Source organism: Mesoplodon mirus (assembly GCF_964341445.2).
Source record: "Mesoplodon mirus genome assembly, chromosome: 3".
Taxonomy (NCBI): Eukaryota; Metazoa; Chordata; class Mammalia; order Artiodactyla; family Ziphiidae; genus Mesoplodon; species Mesoplodon mirus.
In genome coordinates this window covers 85,251,530-85,265,929 of record NC_138978.1, presented here as the reverse complement: position 1 = coordinate 85,265,929, position 14,400 = coordinate 85,251,530, and positions in this window count along the sequence as shown.

Genomic DNA, 14,400 nt, shown 5'->3' with positions numbered 1-14,400 from the left:
ATTTCTTCTTTGCCAATTTGTATTTCCTTTATTTCTTTTTCTTCTCTGATTGCCGTGGTTAGGACTTCCAAAGCTATGTTGAATAATAGTGGCGAGAGTGGTCACCCTTGTCTTGTTCCTGATTTTGGAGGAAGTGCTTTCAGTTTTTCACCATTGAGAATAATGTTTGCTGTGGGTTTGTCATATATGGCCTTTATTATGTTGAGGTAGGTTCAATCTATACCCACTTTCTGGAGAGTTTTTGTCATAAATGGGTGCTGAAGTTTGTAGAAACTTTTTCTGCATCTATTGTGATGATCATATGGTTTTTATTCTTCAGCTGTTAATATGGTGTATCACATTGATTGATTTGCATATATTGAAGAATCCTTGCATCCCTGGGATAAATCTCACTTGATCATGGTGTATGATCTTTCTAATGTGTTGTTGGATTCTGTTTGCTAGTATTTTGCTGAGGATTTTTGCATGTATGTTCATCAGTGATATTGGTCTGTAATTTTCTTTTTTTGTGTGTGATATCTTTGTCTGGTTTTGGTATCAGGGTGATGGTGGCCTCGTAGAATGAGTTTGGGAGTGTTCCTTCCTCTGCATTTTTTGGAAGAGTTTGAGAAGGATAGGTGTTAGCTCTTTTTTAAATGTTTGATATAATTCACCTGTGAAGCCATCTGGTCCTGGACTTTTGTTTGCTGGAAGATTTTTTTTCTTTTTTTTTTTTGCGGTATGCGGGCCTCTCACTGTTGTGGCCTCTCCCGTTGTGGAGCACAGGCTCTGGATGTGCAGGCTCAGCGGCCATGGCTCACGGGCCCAGCCGCTCCGCGGCATGTGGGATCTTCCCAGACCGGGGCACGAACCCGTGTCCCCTGCATCGGCAAGCAGACTCTCAACCACTGCGCCACCAGAGAAGCCCTGATGGAAGATTTTTAATCAGAGTTTCAATGTCATTACTTGTGATTGGTCTCTTCATATTTTCTATTTCTTCCTAGAGTCTTGGAAGGTTGTACTTTTCTAAGAATTTGTCCATTTCTTCCAGGTTGTCCATTTTATTGGCATATAGTTGCTTGTAGTAATCTCTCATGATCCTTTGTATTTCTGCAGTGTCAGTTGTTACTTCTTTTTCATTTCTAATTCTGTTGATTTGAGTCTTCTCCCTTTATTTCTTGATGAGTTTGGCAAATGGTTTATCAATTTTGTTTATCTTCTCAAAGAACCAGCTTTTAGTTTTATTGATCTTTGCTATTGTTTTTTACGTTTCTATTTCACTTATTTCTGTTCTGATCTTTATGATTTCTTTCCTTCTACTAACTTTAGTTTTTTTGTTCTTTCTTTAGTTGCTTTAGGTTTAAGGTTAGGTTGTTTATTTGAGATATTTCTTGTTTCTTGAAGTAGGATTGTATTGCTATAAGCTTCCTTCTTAGAAATTCTTTTGCTGCATCCCATAGATTTTCCGTCATTGTATTTTTGTTGTCATTTGTTTCTATGTATTTTTTGATTTGCTCTTTGATTTCTTCAGTGATCTCTTGGTTATTTAGTAGCTCACTGTTTAGCCTCCATGTATTTGTGTTTTTTACAGTTTTTTTCCTGTAATTGATTTCTTTCTTTTTTTTTTTTTTTTTTTTTTTTTTTTTTTGCGGTACGCGGGCCTCTCACTGTTGTGGCTTCTCCCCTCGCGGAGCACAGGCTCCGGGCGCACAGGCTCAGCGGCCATGGCTCACGGGCCCAGCCGCTCCATGGCATGTGGGATCTCCCCGGACCGGGGCACGAACCCATGTCCCCTGCATCGGCAGGCGGACTCTCAACCACTGCGCCACCAGGGAAGCCCCCTGTAATTGATTTCTAATCTCATAACGTTGTGGTTGGAAAAGATGCTTGATATGATTTCAATTTCCTTAAATTTATTGAGGCTTGATTTGTGACCCAAGATGTGATCTATCCTGGAGAATATTCCATGTGCACTTCAGAAGAAAGTGTATTCTGCTGCTTTCGGATGGAATGTCCTATAAATATTAGTTTAGTCTATCTGGTCTATTGTGTCATTTAAGGCTTGTGTTTCTGTATTAATTTTTTGTCTGGATGATCTATCCATTGGCATAAGTGGAGTGTTAAAATCCCCCACTATTATTGAGTTACTGTCGATTTCCCCTTTTATGGTTGTTAGCATTTGCCTTATGTATTGAGGAGCTCCTATGTTGGGTGCATGAATATTTAAAATTGTTATATCTTCTTCTTGGATTGATACCTTGGTCATTATGTTTTGTTTTTCCTTGTCTCTTGTGACAGTCTTTATTTTAAAGTCTATTTTGTCTGATATGAGTATTGCTAATCAAGCTTTCTTTTGATTTCCATTTGCATCAAATATCTTTTTCCATCCCCTCACTTTCAGTCTCTATGTGTCCCTAGGTCTGAAGTGGGTCTTGTAGACAACATATATGCAGGTCTTATTTTTGTATCCATTCAGTGAGTCTGTGTCTTTTGGTTGGAGCATTTAATCCATTTAGTAAGGTAATTATCAATACGTATGTTCCTATTACCATTTTCTTAATTTTTTGGGGTTTGTTTTTGTGGGTCTTTTTCTTCTCTTGTGTCTCCCACCTACAGATGTTTCTTTAGCATTTGTTGTAAAGCTGGTTTGGTGGTGCTGAATTCTCTTAGCTTTTGCTTGTCTGTAAAGCTTTTGATTTCTCTGTGGAATCTGAATGAGATCCTTGCTGGGTAGAGTAATCTTTGTTGTAGGATTTTTTCTTTCATCACTTTAAATATAACCTGCCACTCCCTTCTGGCCTGCAGAGTCTCTGCTGAAAAATCAGCTGATAATCTTATGGGGATTCCCTTGTATGTTATTTGTTGCTTTTCCCTTGCTGCTTTTAATATTTTTTCTTTGAATTTAATTTTTGTTAGTGTGATTAATATGTGTCTTCGTGTGTTTCTGTTAGGGTTTATCCTGTATGGGACTCTCTGTGCTTCCTGGACGTGGGTGGCTATTTCCTTTCCCATGTTAGGGAAGTTTTTGACTATAATGTATTCAAATATTTTCTCATACTCTTTCTTTTACTCTTCTTCTTTTGGGACCCCTATAATTTGAATGCTGGTGCATTTAGTGCTGTCCCAGTGGTCTCTGAGACTGTCCTCAATTCTTTTCATTCTTTTTTCTTTATTCCGCTCCTTGGCAGTTATTTCCACCATTCTATCTTCCAGCTCACTTATTCCTTCTTCTGTCTCAGTTATTCTGGTATTGATTCCTTGTAATGTATTTTTCATTTCAGTTATTGTGTTATTCATCTCTGTTTGTTTGTTCTTTAGTTCTAGGTCTTTGTTAAACATTTCTTGTATTTTCTCTATCCGTGCTTCCATTCTATTTCCAAGATTTTGGATCATCTTTACTATCATTACTCTGAATTCTTTTTCAGGTAACTTGCCTATTTCCTCTTTATTTATTTGGTCTTGTGGGCTTTTATCTTGCTCCTTCATCTGCAACATATTTCTCTGTCTTCTCATTTTGTCTCACTTATAGTGTTTGAGGTCTCTTTTCCTCATGCTGCAGGGTCATAGCTCCTCTTGATTCTGGTGTCTGCCTCCAGTGGTCAAGGTTGGTCCAGCAGCTTGTGTAGGCTTCCTGGTGGGAGGGACTGATGCCTACCTTCTGGTGAGTAGAGCTGGATCTTGTCCCTCTGATGGGCAGGGCTGCGTCAAGTGGTGTGTTTTGGGGTGTCTGTGGGCTTAGTACGACTTTAGGCAGCCTGCTTGCTCATGGGTGGGTTTGTGATCCTGTCTTGCTTGTTGTTTGGCATGGGGTGTTCAGCACTGGAGCCTGCAGGCAGGTGGTTAGAGCCAGGTCTTGGAGTTCAGATGACCTTTGGGAGATCTCTCGCCATTTAATATTTCCTGGGGCCTGAATTCTCTTGCGTTTCAGCAACCTGGACTCAGAGCTCCCACCATGAGGCTCAGGCTGGACCCCTGTCCTGGGAACCAATATCCTGCAAACCACACAGCTCATCAAAAAAAAAAAAAAAAGAGGAAAAAAGAAGAGAATAGAAAAAAGAAGAAGAAAAAAACAAACAATGAAAATAAAGGATGGGAAGAAAACAAACAGCCAAAAAGCCCACAACAAATAGCAAAAACAGAAACAAGCAAACAACAACAACAACTATTAAAAACAAACGAGCAGACATCCAAAGCCCCAGACAAATGGTAAAAGCAAAACCAAAGAAACAAAAACAAAAAAGAACAAAGAGACACACACAAAAAGAAGCAAAAACAAAAACAGAAACAACAAAAACCAAGAGAACAACCAGCCAAAGAGATGAACCCCTAAATGAAATGGAAAAATTAAAAGCAAAACTAACAAAACAAAAACAAAACAAAACAAATGCAGAATGCAAACTGAAGGAAAAAGCAAACAAAACAAATACGCAAAAACACTATAAAAAATAGAAAAGATAAGCACAAATAGAACAAAGGAAAAAAGATAAAACCAAAATAGAATAAAGGAAAGAAAAAGGAATAAACACAGAACAAGAAAAAAGTAAAGTAGAAATAGAAATATAAAAAGATAAAAAATATAAAAAAACTAAAGAAAAAGAAAACCAAAAAAAGCCCCACAGAATAAAACAAAACATAAAAAAGTAATAATTATATTTTCCTGGGGTCTCAGCTGTCAGTGTCCTTGCCCCCACCATCAGTCACAGCCAACCTCCGCTGCCCCAGGAGGCCCTCCAAAACTTCTAAGTAGGTCTCTGCTCCCTCTGTGGACATTGTGGGAGCAGCTCAGACTCTGACCTGGCCCAACTCCTGCATGTACTAGTCCCCAAAGTCCACAGCTGCTAGAGGTAGACCTCCTTCATTTGTGGGAATACTCGTTGTCCATTCAGATACTCCATAGATGTAAGGGTTACCAAGCTGATTGCAGGGATTTTTGGCTTGTGCCCAGAAAGATTTTTGTTCCTCTTCCTTAGTTGCCCTGCCCCTGGGGCTCAGCTGTGGTTTTAGCTCCACACCGGCATGTGGGCCACCCATAGGAGTCTGCTCCTGAGGCTGTCCTGGAGCACTTGGGTCTGCCCCTGTGAGGACAGGGTGCATATGTGGCATGACTATCTAGGTCATGCGGGCCCTGGCAGTGACAGGTGCATGGGAAAGCCAGTGGCCATGGTTGGTAGAGATCTGGCCCTAGCTTCTGATGGCTGGTGTGAGAAAGTCAGCCCTGGTGGGGGCTTTCCTTAGCTCCTGGAGGGGCAGGGGGCCGGTTTGTGGAGAGAGAGGCTGCAATGGCAAATCCACCCACTGTGAGTCACTCAAGAGCGGTGCCTTGTTTCTATGGCAGTCTGGGTTTCCTCCACAAGCATTCCTGGTTGTGGATTTCCTCCCTTCCTTCCCCTTGTGCTGTCTCCTTGCAGCCAACAGCAGTCCTCTCCCTGGGTGTTCTCTCCAATCCCTACGTTCCAGCTCTCAGTTCCCATGTGCACATGCGGACACACATCCCATTCTGGGGTGCACAGGGCTGTGTCATGGACCACCTGTGTAGGTCTCACTCTGTCCTGTGTGCCACAGACTGGCCATTTCACCCTCCTCCAACAGCCTCAGGTACTCCTCTTCTGTCCCAACTGATCTCTCCATCAGTGAGGGGGCTTCCCCCGATGTGGGAACCTCTCCTCTGCTTCAGCTCCTCTTCAGGGGTGCAGAGCCTGTCCTGCTTCCTCTCTTCTTTTTCCCTTCTTTCTTTCATCCTACCTGGTTTTGTAGGGATCTTTCTTGTCCTTTCCTGTGTCCAAGGTCTTCTGCTAGTGTTCAGCTGGTGTTCTGTGAGAACTGTTCTATCTGTCGATGTATTCTTGATGCATTTGTGGAGAGAGATGAACTCCATGTCCTCCTACTCCTCTTCCATCTTAGTGATTCCCAATAATAATTAATAATTCTCTAATATAACTTGATAGTCATCCTATATTCAAATCTCCCCAACTGTGTCTAAAACTACTTTTATAGCTGTTTTATTTATTTATATTTTTGAATCTGGATAAACGGAGTTTCACTCCCGGTATTTATTTATATGTTATATCTGTTTAGATCAATCTAGAAGTGTCATCTTGTATTTTTAATTTATTATTCATTTTTTAAAATGACATTGAATCTTTAAAGAAATAGATTAATTTTCTTATAGAATATCCCAGATATTCTGCCTGTTTATTTTCTCATGGTGTCATTTACCTTGTTTTTCTTTCCCCCATGTTTACTATCACAGAAGGTAGATCTGGATACTGACTGGGATTACATGATTATAATCAATCATAGTCGTGAGACTTTTTGATGTTAAAATTGTCCCAAATTTGTCCATGAGATGTCCATTTGGCCAGCTTCTCTGTCCTTGATATGACCTCATTAATCTTTGAGTGTGCTTTTGCTTTCTGGCATAGAAATATATCATAGCCACACTTTGTGTTTTCCCCCTACACTTGCAATCTGTGATTTCTCCAAGGAGCACTGTTTGCTGTTGTTTTTTAAAAAATGAACAAAAATTATTTAAAAAACAAAAATCTGGGTGCTGCATTTGCTCATTATTATTAGAGTTCTGTTGCTTCAAGAACCTTTTAGTGGGCCAAACTGTTATATATATATATACTTTTTAATTTTTCCATTCAAATTTATGTTATAAAGATTTTTCTTAACTTCTTTTATATTTTTATTTTAAACACTCACCAACCAAAGCTCACCAAAGAAAAAGATTTATTTAGCTTGTTGCAGAAAAGGAAAATATGCACACCATAGGGAACCAGAGGTCATCTCAAAATTGGGAAATTAAGAAGAGTACAGGGAATGGGAGTTAAACATACGATAGTCTCAGCAGGAATTATTTAGAATTTGTAAAGTCTGTGAGTTGCTGCTATCATTTGTAGTTTTATCTTTAGAACACCGAGTTCCCTATGAGTTATTGTTAAGAATGTGGTCTCTTCTGAAAAAGGACTACGGGCTGAATGAGCTGGTGTTTGAGCTTAGATAATTTGTCTTGCATGTTATGGTTTGGTGTATTTTATATATTTTGTGAGCTATAGTACAGTTATATAAGTTGTGGTTTTTGTTTCAGTTACCAGTTCTCCCCTTTAACCTAGCAGCCATCAGAGTTATATTTTTAAGAACAACTTTATTGAGGTAGAGTTGATATACAAAAACTGTGCCTATGCAGTGTCTACAAGTGATGAGTTTGGACATATGCATACAATCATGAAACCATCACCACAGCCAAGACTATAGACATATTCATTACCTCCAAAAGTTTCCTTGTGCCTCTTTTTTTTTTGGTGAGAACACTTAAGAGATTTACCCTCTTAACAAAATTTTGAGTGCATAATGCAGTGTTGTTCACGATCAGTTCTATGTTGTATGGCAGAATTTATTCATCTTGCATAACTGACATTTTAAACCCATTAAACAACCAGTCTCCATTGCCTCCTCCCTGTGGCCCCTCCACAGCCACCACTTGATTCACTGCTTCTATGAGTTTGACTATTTTAGGTACTTCATATAAGTGGAATCATGCAATATTTGTGCTTCTATGACTGGCTTACTTCACTTACATAATGTCTTCCAAGTTCATTCATGTTGTCACAAATAGTAGGATTTCCTTCCTTTTTAGGACTGAGTAATATTCCATCCCATGAATATACCACATTTTCTTAGTCTATTCTTTGGTCATTGGACATTACTGTCATTGGCTTTGTCTGCCATGTAGTTCTTTTTTTTCTCTTTTCCTCTCTTACTGTCTTCCTTTGTGTTTTGCTGATTTTTGTTGCTGTTGAGATATTGTTGCTGAAACTTGCCCTCTGTTCACTGGTGCTGAATAGAAATGTGGAGACAGAGCTTTGGGTGAAGTAGAAAAGAGTAGCTTTTATTGCTTTGCCAGGCAGAGAGGGCCACAGCAGGCTAATGCCCTCAAGACTGTGTGACCCACCCTAGAGGGGGTAGTGAGGAGTTTTATTGTGTTCAAGGAGCAGAGTGTGATCAACTCATGGACAATTCTTGGATTGGTTGGCATCAAGGTGAATTTTCAAGCAACATCAACCTTCTGGTTTCAACCAGTGTAGGGTTTATGTTCTTATGGTCAGCAGTTTTCATCTGGTGGGGATCTGCTTCCTCTAAAAACAACTTAGGAATGTGTGTCAGGCCTTTATATCTTTCAGGGAACTGTGAGTTCGGTGATTCTGCCATATGGCAGATTTATAGCCTAAACTGTTGCTCATTCTCCAGCCCAGCAGCTATTCTTTGTTTCTACATCTTCACATTTCCCAATCATCAAATCTTGAGTCAGCCTTTTACTTCAAAAGACAAGGACAGACCGCCTGGAGGGGTGGGATGGGGAGGGTGGGAGGGAGGGAGATGCATGAGGGAAGGGATGTGGGAACAGATGTATATGTATGACTGATTCACTTTGTTATAAAGCAGAAACTAATAAAAAAAAATTAAAAAAAAAAGACAAGGACACAAGGGCATGTACACAGTTTCAATATTCTTTGATTGTTTTCTCTTTCTCTCTCTTGTTTTTAAGGTTTTTTTTCTTTTGGATGTGCCACGTGGCTTGTGGGATCTCAGTTTCCCAGCCAGGGACTGAACCTGGGCCATGGCAGTGGAAGCCTAGAATCCTAACCACTAGGCAACCAGGGAACTCCCTGTTTTCTCTTTTTCTTTTTGTATCCTCTGTTAGCATTTTCTTTGTGGTTACCATGAGGCTTACATAAAATACAATATTGTATAGTTATGTCTCTTTTTAAGCTGACAATAACTTAACTTCAATCACATACAAAAACTCCCTCCCCACTTTATGTTTGATGTCACCTTCTATATGTTTTTATATTGTGAATCTATTAATAAATTTTTGTAGTTTTTATTCTTAAAACTTTTTCTTTTAACTCTTATACCATAATTAACAGTGATTTGTATACCAGTGTTACAGTATTCTGTATTTGTATATATATTTACATTTATCAGCAAGTTTTATACTTTGATATATTTTCCTGTTGCAGTTTAGTGTCTTCATTTCATCTTCAAAAACTCCCTTTAGTGTTTCTTGTAAGGTGGGTCTACTAGTGATGAACTCCCTCAGCTTTTGTTTGTCTGAGAAAGTCTTTATGTCTCTTTCATTTTTGAAGAACAGTTTTGTTGGGTATAGTATTCTTAGTTGACAGTTTTTCTTCCATCAGCACTTTGAGTATATCATCCTACTCCCTTTTAGCCTGTAAAATTTCTGCTGAGAATTTCACTCATGGTCTTATGGGTTCCCTTGTATGTTAGTTTTTTCATGCTGCATTCAAAACTCTCTCTGTCTTTGATGTGACAATTTGATTATAATGTGTCTCAGTGTAGACATCTTTAAGTTCATCCTCTTTGGGTTCTTTAGGCTCAGTGAATCTGTATGTTTATTTCCCTCCCCAGATTTGGGAAATTTTCAACCATTATTTTTTAAATAACCTTTCTGTCCCTTTCTCTCTCCCTTCTCCTCCTCTTATACTGTGTACATTGGTTTTCTTGAATGCTCTCCCATAAATCTCATGGGCTTTCTTGACTCTTTTTTGTTCTTTTTGCTCCTCTGATGGGAGTATTTCAAATGACTGTCTTTGAGTTCACTGATTCTTTTTTCTTCTTGACCAAGTTTGTTGTTGAAGCTCTACTGAATTTTTTCAGTTCAGTATTTTATTCTTCAGTTTCAGAATTTCTGTTTTGTTCTTTGTTATGGTTTCTATTTCATTTTGTTCATGTATCATTTTCCTGATTTTTTAAAGTATTCTATCTGTTCTCTCATAGCTCATTGTGCTTCTTTAAGATGATTATTTTGAATTCTTTGTCAGGCAATCCACTAATCTCAAATTCTTTAGGATAAGTTACTAGAGATTTACTTTGTATCATATTTCCCTGATACTTGTGTTCCCTGCTGCTTTGCATTGGTGTCTGTGATTCAAAGAAGTAACTACCTCTTCCAGTCTTTACAGACTGGCTGTGGCAGGAAAAGACTTTCAGCATTTGGCCTGGCTAGAAGTTCTGGGAGACTCTCAAACATTTTCTATGGATGTGCACAATCCACTGCTCATCTTCCTCCTGGGAGAGAAGTTTCAGTGTTGTGTGCCTTCCTCCAATCTTGCAGAGCTGTGCTGTCCACATTGAGCTGCCATCCTTTTTTACCTAAGGCAGTGTAATGAAAGACCAGGATGTTGGATTCATGCCTCATTCTTCTCCCTCCCATCTAAGGGAGAAGTCTCAAGGTTGTGCTCCTTCTCGCAAACTCACAGAGCTGTGTGACTTCCATATACCACCTGACCCTTTTCCTAGGGCAGCGCATTGAAAAGCCTGGTCACTGAGTGTAAGCTCCCCTTCTCTCCCTCCCTCCTGAAGTAGAAGTCTCAGAATTGTGTGTCATATCCCAATCTTGCAGAGCCAAGCCAATGGCTGAGAGCAACTCCCCTTTTTTGCTGCCCTCATATTTATTTCTCATTTGAAATAAGGGAGCCTTTAAATATTTCTCTATGTTAGTTAGTCATTGATAGAAGTGTTACAGCTATAAATTTCCCTCTAAGCTCTGTTTTTGCCACATTTGTACATTTTGGCATGTTGTGTTTATGTTTTTATTCATTTCAAAGTATTTTCTAATTTCTCTTGTGATTTCTTCTTTGACGAATTCATTATTTAGGAGTATTTGTTTAATTTCCACATATTTGTAAATCCCCAAATTTCCTTCTGTTATTGATTTCTAATTTAATTCCATTGTGTTTGGGGAATATAGTTTACATTATTTCAATCTTTTAAAACGTATGAGGTTTGTTTTATAGCCTTGTATATGGTCTGTATTGAAGAATGTTTCAGGTGTGTTTTTGAAGAGTGTATGTTTTCCTGCTGTCGGGAAGAGTGCTCTTCAGATGTCTGGTAGATTTGATAGTGATGCCAAGTCCTTTATATCCCTGTTGATTTTATGCTTACTTGTTCTACCACCTAATCTAAAGATTTACTTTTGTCCTTGTGGTCCTGCAGCTTCACCAGGTTGTGTCTATATGGATATTTTTGGAAACTTTTTTCTTTGAGTAATTGGTCTTGAATCTGTGGTTTGGTTTACTTTCAATATTTCTGGAAAATATCCACCAATACTTCTTTTTTTAAATTTTAAAAAACTGAAGTATAATTTACATAAAATATTATATTAGTTTCAAATGTACAACATAGTGATTCAACATTTATATACATTACAGGTTAATCCCTATGATAAGTCTATTTGTCACCATACAAAGTGATTACAATATTATTGGCTATATTCACTATGCTGTATGTTACATCCCCCTCACTTATTTATTTTATAACTGGAAGTTTGTACTTCTTAATTCCCTTCACTTATTTGGCCCAACCCACACTCCCTTCACTTCCAGTGACCAGCAGTTTGTTCTCTGTATCTATGAGTCTGTTTCAGTTTTGTTTTGTGTGTTCATTTGTTTTGTGTTTTAGATTCCACATATAAGTGAAATCATATGGTATTTGTCTTTCTCCACCTGACTTATTTCACTGAGCATAATAGCCTCTAGGTCCATCCATGTTGTCTCAAATGGCAACATTTCATTATCTTTTAATGGTTGGGAAATATTCCATTATATATGTATACCATATCTTCTTTGTTCATTCATCTGTTGATGGACACTTATGTTGCTTCCATATCTTGGCTACTGTACGTAATGATGCAATGAACATAGGGGAGCACATATCTTTTCAAATTAGTGCTTTTTTCTTATTTGGATAGATATCCAGAAGTGGAATTTCTAGATTGTATGGTAGTTTTTTTTTTTTTAATTTTTGAGAAAACTCCTTTCTGTTTTCCACAGTGGCTGCACCAATTTACATTCCCACCAACAGTCCACGAATGTTCCTTTTCTCCACATCCTCACCAACACTTGTTGTTTGTTGTCTTTTTTTTTTTTTTTGCGGTATGCGGGCCTCTCACTGTTGTGGCCCCTCCCGCTGCGGAGCACAGGCTCCGGATGCGCAGGCCCAGCAGCCATGGCTCACGGGCCCAGCCGCTCCGCGGCATATGGGATCCTCCCAGACCGGGGCACGAACCCGTATCCCCTGCATCGGCAGGCGGACTCTCAACCACTGCGCCACCAGGGAGGCCCTGTTGTCTTTTTGATAATAGCCATGAATAGCCACTCTGACAGTTGTGAGATTATATCTCATTTTGGTTTTGACTTGCATTTCCCTGATGATTAGTGATGTTGTGCATCTTCTGATGTGTCTGTTAGCCATCTCTATGTCTTCCTATGAAAAATGTGTATTTGGTCCTCTGCCATTTTTCAATTGGATTGTTTATTTTTTTGGTATTTAGTTGTATGAGTTCTTTATATATATTTGATATTAACCACTTATTGAATATATAATTTGAAAATACCTTCTCCCATTCAGTAGATTGCTTTTTGCTTTTGTTGATGGTTTCCTTTGCTGTGCAAAAGCTTTTTAGCTTGATGTAGTCCCCCTGCCTTTGTTTTTTGCTTTTGTTTCCCTTGCCTGAGAAGACAGACACCCCCTTTCCCCCAACTATCTCTAAGACAAATGTCAGAGAGCATACTCCTGATGTTTTCTTCTAGGAGTTTTATGCTTTCAGGTTTTACATTTAAGTATTTAATCCATTTTGAGTTTATTTATATATATTGTAAAAGAAAGTGGTCCAGTTTGATTCTTTTTCATGTACCTGTTCAGTTTTCCCAACAACATTTATTGAAGAGACTGTCTTTTCCCTACTGTTTATTCTTGGCTCCTTGGTTGTAAATCAATAAACCATATAAGTGTGGGTTTATTTCTGGGCTCTCTATTCTGTTCATTGATCTATATGTCTGTTTTTGTGCCAATACTGTATAGTTTTGATTAGACTAGATGAACATTTTAGACCAGATATACATAGAACATTCCACTGCAAAATAGCAGAATACATATTGTTTTCAAGTGCACATGGAGCATTCTCCAGGATAGGTTGCATGTTAGGCCACAAAACAACAAAACAACTACATCTTGGTAGTGTAGTTTTGATAACAGGATCTGTGATACCTCAGTTTTGTTTTTTCTTAAGATTGCTTCGGCTACTGAAGTCTTTTGTGGTTCCATACAAATTTGTTCCAGATCCATAAAAAATGCTATAGGCACTTTGATAAGGACTGCAATGAATTTGTAGATTGCTTTGGGTAGTATGGATATTTCAACAATATTAATTCTTCCAATCCATGACTATGGTATATCTTTACATTTATTTATATTGTCTTCAAGTTCTTTCATCAATATCTTATGGTTTTCAGAGAACAGATCTTTTACCTCCTTAGTTAGATTTATTCCTAGATATATTATTCTTTTGATGCAGCTGTAAATGGGGTTGTGTTTCTTAATTTCTCTTAGCTTGTTATTAGTGTACAGAAACACAAGAGATTTCTGTATATTGAGTTTGCGTCTTGCAACTTTACTGAGTTTATTTATCAAGTCTAATAATTTTTTTGTGGAGTCTTTAGAATTTTCTCTATATAGCATCATGTAATATTATTTCCTCCTTTTTACTAACTTTGGGCTTTGTTATTCTCTGCTTTTTAAAGTTCCTTTAGGTGTAAGGTTAGATTGTTTATTTGAGATTTTTCTTGTTTTCTGAGGTAGACCTGTATCACCATGAACTTTTCTTTTAGAACTGCTTTTGCCAAACCCCATAGATTTTGGAATGTTGTGCTTCCATTTTCATTTGTCTCAAGGTACTTTTTAATTTCCTCTTTGATTTCTTTGCTGAGCCACTGAGTTTTTTTTCTCATAACACACTTTTAAATTTATTTATTTGTTTATTTATTTATGGCTGCCTTGGGTCTTCACTGCTGCGCATGGGCTTTCTCTAGTTGTGGTGAGTGAGGGCTACGCTTCGCTGCAGTGCACAGGTTTCTTATTGTGGTGGCTTCTCTTGTGGCAGAGCATGGGCTCTAGGAGCATGGGATTCAGTAGTTGTGGCACATGGGCTCAGTAGTTGTGGTGCATGAGCTTAGTTGCTCTGTGGCATGTGGGATCTTCCTGGACCAGGGCTCAAACCCGTGTCCCCTGCATTGGCAGACGATTCTTAACCATTGAGCCAACAGGGAAGTCCCGAGCCATTGAGTTTTTAGAAGCATGCTGTTTAGTCTCCACATGTTTGTGTTTTTTTTTCCGTTTTTTTTGTAATTGATTTCTAGTTTCATATCATTGTGATCCAAAAAGAAGCTTGATATAATTTCAACCTTCTTAAATTTATTGAGATTTGTTCTGTGGCTTAACATGTGACCTATCCTGGAGAATGCTCCATATGCCCTTGAAAAGAATATGTATTCTGCTGTTTTGTTATATACATCTGATCTAAAGTGTTCATTTAGTCTAAAGTGTTGTTTAAGACCAATG